At 36.1% G+C, this 8,636-nt stretch overlaps 1 protein-coding gene across 19 annotated transcripts in view; it reads left to right on the forward strand.

Moving 5' to 3' along the window:
• The window catches only part of LOC115211116 (kinesin-like protein KIF13B), a 772,943-nt gene that overhangs the window by 360,273 nt on the left and 404,034 nt on the right, over window positions 1-8,636 (forward strand). The window lies entirely within an intron of this gene.

Below are 8,636 nucleotides of genomic sequence, written 5' to 3' on the forward strand. Positions count from 1 at the left end.
TTAATGAATACTTTATTTAATGGCATACAAGACACACTTTTTCCTCCAAAAATATCTCAAAATATCCCTGCAGCTCCTATATGTGAAGTTGGGCCTCCCAGAATTTTTTCTTGATTAATCACTTCTGAAATTTGGTGCATCTAATATGCTTGTGCATCTTTTATGCCATCAAACACAGAAATAAATCCGACATGAAGATTAAACTGAAACCCAAGTCTGAAAGCCATGTCTGAAAACCAAAAAATAAATCCGATGTGAAGATTAAACTGAAACCCAAGTCTGAGTTCAAATGCAAAGCATATTCTAGAAACATCTTTCTATGTTGGTTGTTTACTATCTCAAATTGTATTGTAAATTGCATTGTAGTAATAGCAGCAGCAGATTAAACAGAAACCAGAATCACTTTACTGGAAACATTAACTCTTTGAAAGAGATACATAAACAGTGTATGAGTAAACACGATACGAGAACATTTACAGAAATAGATAAATATACTATAAAGATATTAGTCAGACCTGTTGATAATGGGAAGACAGTTTTAGCATATATGTGTAATGTGTGTGTGTGTGTATGTTTACAAAGAAGTGGTTGACAGTGACTTTGAAGTGTCAGTGAGGGTTAGCTTTATCAGACTGTCTGCTGAATCCAGCCCACAGTAAACTTTGAAGTCACTATCAACATTTTCCTTGTTAAAAATATACTTAAATGTATTAAGTGATCAGTCGGTTAATATTTGGCTGGTTTTTATGTGTGAATACATAAAAATAATGCGCATTATTTGGCTGTGTGAGCATCGTGTGTGTGATACACACACACACACACACACACACACACACATGTAAAGACAGAATATAGAACAATGTTGGTGACTTGATCATTATAAGTATTTATAAATCACTTTCAAAAGAAACTTGACAATCTATTGAAAATATAAACACTGGTTAGCTGAAGAGAATGGCTGTTTATTGCTAAAACAAAGAACCATAAGCTGGTCACTTGCTTGTTGGCAACACATAAAACAGTGCAGACATCTATATATTATGTTCCTAGAAGATAAATAGCTCGATGCTTAATCTATTTATGTTGATGCAAATATATTCATATTAGTGAACAAAAGTGTATTGAACATCAGAAGAAGATTGTCTCAAAACCCAACAGGGTGTATGAAGATAGACTATAAGGAATACACTATTGAATATTGAAAAACATTCTGTACAAATAAGGCAGCACCACTAACGTCAACTGTGAATCATAAGAAATTGGTAGTGACAAAATAAAATGGTAGAACTATTACGGTCATCATTATCTTTTCATGTCTACTCTCCATGCTGTTGTTATGGGTAGGATGGCTCCTCCTGGTCTGAGATAGTCCTTACATGGTATTACTACCCACTCCAAGGCGGTGAGCTGGCAGAAGCATTAGCACACTGGGCGAAATGCTGAGTGGTATTTCGTCTGCTGCTACGTTCTGAGTTCAAATTCCGCCGAGATCGACTTTGCCTTTCATCCTTTCAGAGTCAATTAAATAAGTACCAGTTACACAGTGGGGTCGATGTAATCGACTTAATCCGTTTGTCTGTCCTTGTTTGTCCCCTCTGTGTTTAGCTCCTTGTGGGTAGTAAAGAAATAGATATTACTACCTACTCAAGTGGGTTAGGGACCACATCTCACTTATATGTGAGTATGGAGCTTTAATGCCATCTTGTAGGGAAATGGATTTGGGGAGGAAGAAAAAGAAGCTTATATATTTATAAATCAATGATTTAAGAAAAAATTAAGGACAAACACCTTAATTGCTATTACAACGAATCTGCTGCACAAGGAAGTAAAATAAGTTAAAGTAGGATGCAGGCAGTGATGTAGATTCACTCTGACTTTTAAGATATGATGTCAAGAAGAAATAATATAATAATATCTAATATATAATCACATTATATGTTTCACATTTCTAATGTCATAAATTGGAAAATAAGGGAACTAAAAGACATATGAAGGAAAGTGAGTAAAATTATGGCAGATTGAATTTATAATTCATCACCTAAAATCTGTTAACATTTGAAATACATATTTGATACATTCCCACAGAGAAAACTACAGTAATGAGATTTATGAAAATATCTTTTAAAATAGAAACATTTCAGATGAAGTTAAAATATTTTATCTGAGATAAATTTAGTTAGATGTGAGTCTACAAGGGAAAGTCTATGAGGTCACTTGTTTTGTTTTATCTGTCTATACAGTGTCTAAACGTGGAGGCACATGGCCTAGTGGTTAGAGCAGCGGACTCGCGGTTGAGGGATCGCGGGTTCGAATCTCAGACTGGGCAATGTATGTGTTTATGAGCAAAACACCTAAGCTCCACGCAGCTTCAGCAGAAGGTAATGGCGAACTTCTACTGACTCTTTCGCCACAACTTTCTTTCACTCTTTCCTCCTGCATCTTGCAGGTCACCTGTGACGGGCCGGTGTCCCGTCCTGGTGGGGAACCTATATGCCAAGAAACCGGGAAACTGGCCCTAATGAGCCAGGCATGGCTCGAGAAGGAACAAACAGTGTCTAAACCTTTTACAGTGCTTACTGAGACTGATGAAAGGGATGTAGGAAGGTATCCACAGACTAGAGGTCTGACCCAAATGCATACAACAGAGTGGACTCTGCTAAAGACATCCTAAGGTGCCGGACAAAAGCATGTGACCTGTCGAAATAGCCAAGCCACTCTCAAATCACAGTCAGTTGTCTTAGGAAAAGAAATGACACTTTGGATAATGTTATTGCACATATCTCTAAAATGATAGGATTGTTATGTTTGAAATCCTTTAACCATAGGTCTGTTGGATCAGGATTGACTTGGGGATAAATAACAACCACATAATCAGTAATGATTACTGAGTGTTGTGCAAACAGAAAAATCTGAAAAGAAGTAGTAAACGATATTGATAGTCTGGTATTCACATATCAGTCCTCCTAATGTGTCTTATCAAAATTGAGAAACCATGAATAATTTCGAAGTGGAGGGAAGTAAAGTACTTGTAAAGAATGGAATTTCAAACCATCCTTAGAATATTAACATTAGGAATGATAAATAAAATTGAAGTTCCTGAAAAACTCTAATTCCTGATAATTTTGCAGACAAAGGATTTCTTGGTTAAGAGAGCCAAGTCTGGCTTCCCATCCTTACCGTTGCCCTTAATCTCATTGGCATTACACTTATCTATTAGACAGTTTTCCTGTAACTTACAGCAAAGACCTTTATCTCCTTATGGAATTTATTTATGGAACATGTTTAGAGATATACTACAGTGCAGGTGGTGCCCCCAATAATCTGAAGACTAATTAAGATACAGTTATCACCTGCAACTTACACAATCACTGATTAAAATGATGTGAAAATAATAATTTAAAACAGAAAAAGGAAAAGAATTCACTTGGAGCTCTCTTGGTTTGTATGACATGGAGAAGCCCAAACTTGTCTAAGTACTTCATGTATATTAAATTCTCTGGGATCGCTCTGACCCTGTGGTTCTCAACCAATTTTTGCCTATAGACTTCTTTGATTCTTGTTTTATTTACTGGACCCTTATCCATTTAATGTATACAAAAAAAATCCTACTGTATTTTTGTGATTAGATGTTATTATAAATTCTATATAAAAAAAATTTAAATATCTTGTGTATTGGAGAAGTATAAGCATTTTATTACACGTAAATTTTAACAATAAAATTTATATGGACTTCCAAGGGTCATATGGGCCCAGGTTGAAAACCACTGGACTCACCCAAAGATTATGCAATCATTAAAGACTTGGACACAAAATACCTATTTTTTTTTACTTGGGTATTTTCAGTAGATTATTGTGTATACACTATATTTCGTGCTTGAGCTTCCCCCTTCGTTTGTTTCTGTGACCAAACATTGATACAGAAACCGGAAAAAGAAAAGAAAAAAAAGTAAATAAAAAGTTACTACAATTAAAAGAAAATTCCTTAATGCAAATGAACTTGTGTATAAAACAAAAACGAAAAAAAAACATAGTCAAGTATTTAATAACTCATTAAGGCTATTTTAAGACTCATGACTGACATAATATTTTTATACAATGGAAGCTAATTGCATCATACGGTAATGAACACTTTTCATGTGACAGCTTGTTTGTTTGCGTGAGTGGGTGTGTGGGTTTGTGTGTATGTGTGTGTGTTGTAGTACATGTCTGTATATGTTGCTGAGTTAGAACTTAGAGCTTTTTCATTCAACATGGGAGGCATAATACCCTTTTGTATGTACCCTCGAATCTACACTAAACACTTGTAAATAAATCAGCCCCACACATCATCATCGATGTCATTTGTGCATCCATTTTCCCCTTGATGGTCAGGGTAGGATAGGCAATCTTTTATGACTTAGGCCTATCCTGACAGCAATTCTTTTACCTGTCTTTTACAACATGCAAGGCTGTGCTTATTCTAAACACTGGTGTCCGCATAGCTGTGCATATGTGTAGATATACACATGCATACTCATATGGCTGTGTGTATTTATACATACATGTATGTATGTATACATGTATGTATACATGTATGTATGTATATGTGAAGGCATGTGGATTAAAAGTTAGGGTGTTGCTCTTTCAGTTTCATGATTGTGGTTTCAATCCAGGACCAGGTGGCAATTCTGGACAGGGCAGCAATCCTGGACCAGGCAGCGATTCTGGACTAAGCGGTGATCCTGGACTGGGATGTGTGTAATTTCCATGAGCAAAACACTTCGCTTCATGTTACTTAAGTCCACTTAGCTACAAAATGAGTACCAGTTAGCTAAGCCAAGCCTGATATGCTGCATTAGATCTGCATTCACTTCGACATCTGGCAACCAATGCACCAATGCATTGCACAAAGGGTAAAATTGTTATATTTATTGCACTCATGTTTTCCAGACACTTGTTTGTCATTGTCTCTCTGTGAAATACAGTAAACCAGATTCTGATCCATTGGAAGGTACCAACCAATGAAGCTGTAATTTAAAAAATGCATGGTTTAAGGTGGGATAAATAAAAAGAAAAGTGTTTTGTTGACCAAATTGCAATTAGTAATGTCTTTCAATATTCCAACCTGGTTCCTGGTCTTACCAATTCTCTCCAAACTATTTATTTCTACATATCTGTGTGTGTGCATGTGTGCACATTCTTGATTTCTTGTTCTCACTCTTGAATATTATTATTATTAATAATAATAATAGTGCCCTGATGCAGTATCAGGCACTAGCCTTCATGGCTTCTGATCTTGACTAATTGGAAGTGCTATCATGTACATGTTTTTTTTTTCTTGGTATAAAATATGGGCTACAGCATATATTCTGCTAAGTACCACAGATTTGCTTGTCAGTTGTTTGACTTTTACCAGTTGAGCATGACCCTTGGTGGTTGACTATGCGCAGAAGTAGTGGGGTGGCATCATGGCCATATGTTGAGAGGAATTCTTTGAGGTTTGAATAATTCACTTCTGGAAACATGGACGTTTTGTTCAACATCCTTAAACAACCCTTATTCAGGGACCTTTTGAGCAGGATGGGCTACTCAACTTGAAGAGAATTCTAACTGGGCCCCACCTGCAAGGTCATGTGTTGTTTATCATGATATGAGATCACCATGTCGCGCACATATGGTTGTGATGCATGCGTCTGGTGTACTCTTATCAGATAGTCAGTCATGATGGGTATATTTGGCTTGATATATTTGTATGCCAGTGTGACTGCGATGGCCTGCACTACTCTCTCACTGAATAATAAGAAGAAGAAGAATTCTTTCTAATTTTACCCAAGATCTGCAATTTTGAGGGGACAGGGGCAGTGGCAAGTCAGTTACATAAAATACCAGTGCTTGAATGATACTTTATTTTATTGACCCTGAAAGGTAAAGTTGACTGCAGGATTTGAATGCAGAACATAAAGAGCTAGTAAAACTGCTGCAAAAGTTCTGGGAAACTCACTTCTTTAATAATAATAATGATTTCAAATTTTGGTACAAGGCCAGTAAGTTTGGGGAGAGGTTAAGGTGATTACATCAACCCCCAGTGCTCAACTGGTACTTATTTTATTGACCCCCTAAAGGATGAAATGCAAAGTCAATGCCAACAGAATTTGAACTCAGGACGTAAAGGTAGACATAATGCCGCTAAGCACTTTGCTTGGTGTACTAACAGTTTTGAAGGCTCAACACCTTAATAATAAAAATAATAGTAATTATAATCCTTTCTACTGGAGGATCAAACCTCAAATTTGGTTGGGAAGGGTACCGGTCAATTACAATGACCCCAGTGTTTAACTAGTACTTAAAGCGTCAATCCCCGAAAGATTAAAAGGCAAAGTCGACCTCGGCAGAATTTGAACTCAGAATGTAGCAGCAGATGAAATAAGCATTTTGCCCAGTGTGCTAACGATTCTACCAGCTCAAATATATTGTGCTTGTGTTTTTTATGGCAACAAAAAAAAAAAAAGAAAAGAAATCATCCCGAAATGCAACAATAATAGAATAATAATCATCTTTTTAATTACTTATCCCATCCTCGTTTCAAAGATTGTGGAGGCAATTCTAATAGGTTTCCATTGCTATATTGAATCACTTCTCCTTCTTGAAATAGATAAAATGATAATATTTTCTCTCAGTGGCTGAGCCAATGTGCAGCTGTTTTGGCCATAAAGTTTTATAGTTACTAGTTTCATATGTGTTGTTGCTTTGTGAAATAAAGGTATGGAATATTGCGGATCTCAGGTAGTGTAGAAAGTTCCACTCAGAAAGTCCACTGTGAAAACCATAACTACAAGATGCCTACAGTTTGAAATGTTTCCAACTCTTGAAACAGGTTCTCCAACAAAAATAATGTTGAAATTTTCAAAAAAGAAACAAAAGTTTCTCTTTTTTCTTTTTAACATGGAAACGAGTTGTCAAGCAATGACTAAACTAAAATTTTAGAAAATATAAAAAAAATGTTACAACATAATACATTACAATGAGTTATTGTTAGATTCCTATTGGTTTTCCAAAATGTTTCTTTTTTCTTTTATTTGTCACTATTTATAGTCAGTCTAGACTTTTTTGTGTACATTTTACCTAGACCTGTTCTGATGGCACATATTTGCATATCATCATCATCGTTTAACATCCGTTTTCCATGTTCGCATGGGTTGGACGGTTTGACTGAGGTCTGGAAAGCCAGTGGCTGCACCAGGCTCCAATCTGATCTGGCAATGTTCCTACAGCTGGATACCTTTCCTAATGCCAACCACTCCAAGAGTGTAGTGGGTACTTTTTATGTGCCACTGGCACAGCAGCCAGCCAGGGGCACTGGCACCAGCCATGTTCGGATGGTGCTTTTTATGTGCCATTGGCATGGGAGCCAGTCATGGGGCACTGACACAGGTGCCAGTCAGGTGGACCTGGCATCGACCACATTCAGATATACGTTTGTATAAACATGTGTATGTATGTGTATTTATATATATTTCTGCATATATAAATGTGTTCATCTGTGTATATGTATAAAGTCGGGAAGACCCGTGGCTTAGTGGTAAGGGTATTCTTGATCTCTGAGCTTCCAAATAAATCAAATTAAGCAAGTTCAGTGTTCATCACTACCTTGAACTAAAAGGATCACGCATATTGATTGTGAGATTGTAACATTCCCTGAATTTTTTTGCAATTAGTCTTTTTCCTCTCATGTAAATATGTAACTGAGGTTCAATATACCATACCTTGTGAGGAGTGAAATCCCTGTGCAGACAAGCAAATGGATTGGTTTTGAGATCCTCAAGTACGTTTTGGGAGGGGATGTGTAGATTACTGTTTTCTTGTCGTACTATTTAAAGTTAGAATTGATGTTGTCTAGGCAAGAATAACTGGTATTGACATTCTGAGCCTTAAAAAAGCTTATGGTATTTGTGTGCTGGTGGGAACTGCTACCTTACATGAGATGTTCACGAAGACATGTAACTTAAATACTAAACCAAGTTAACTTTCCTCTTCTTAACACAATTCTATACACAATGTATTGAGTGCTCTTCTCTTTTGATGTATAAAAGTGAATGTATTACATGAAGCAGGCTATGTATATCAAAGTGAAGAGCATTCAGCATAATGGTTAGTGACATGCATTAATCAGAACTTGTCAGTTCATCTGTTTCTTCAAGTCTCATGAAATCCTTCCTTAAAACTTAGTATTAATCATCAGACACCTGTACAATTTCAACTAAGTGATATGCTGTTGAGGTCAGACAGGAAGTTCTTTTTACTTTTATTTAGAGCTTATAAAAGTACTCTGAAGAATTTAGTAAGAACACAACTTATGGTCAAAGGGAGGTAACTAATTAAACCCTAACATTGCTTATGCAGAATGGCTGTTTTAATTTCTAAATGAAAGAAATGTTTGATTGTAGTAAAGCCTCTGAACTATAATTTCCATTTCTTCATTCAGATCAAATTCCACACAGCTCTCAAATTGTTACTGGGATTTGATAGAAAATGTTTTAGACTATATTAAATGGAAAATTGTTGAAAAGATAAGAATGGCAATAACAGATGTGACCTATGCATGTTATAAAAAAAAAAATTCAATAAAGAAAAAAGAAAAACTGATCCCAATAGAAATT

Source organism: Octopus sinensis, linkage group LG4 (assembly GCF_006345805.1).
Source record: "Octopus sinensis linkage group LG4, ASM634580v1, whole genome shotgun sequence".
Classification (NCBI taxonomy): Eukaryota; Metazoa; Mollusca; class Cephalopoda; order Octopoda; family Octopodidae; genus Octopus; species Octopus sinensis.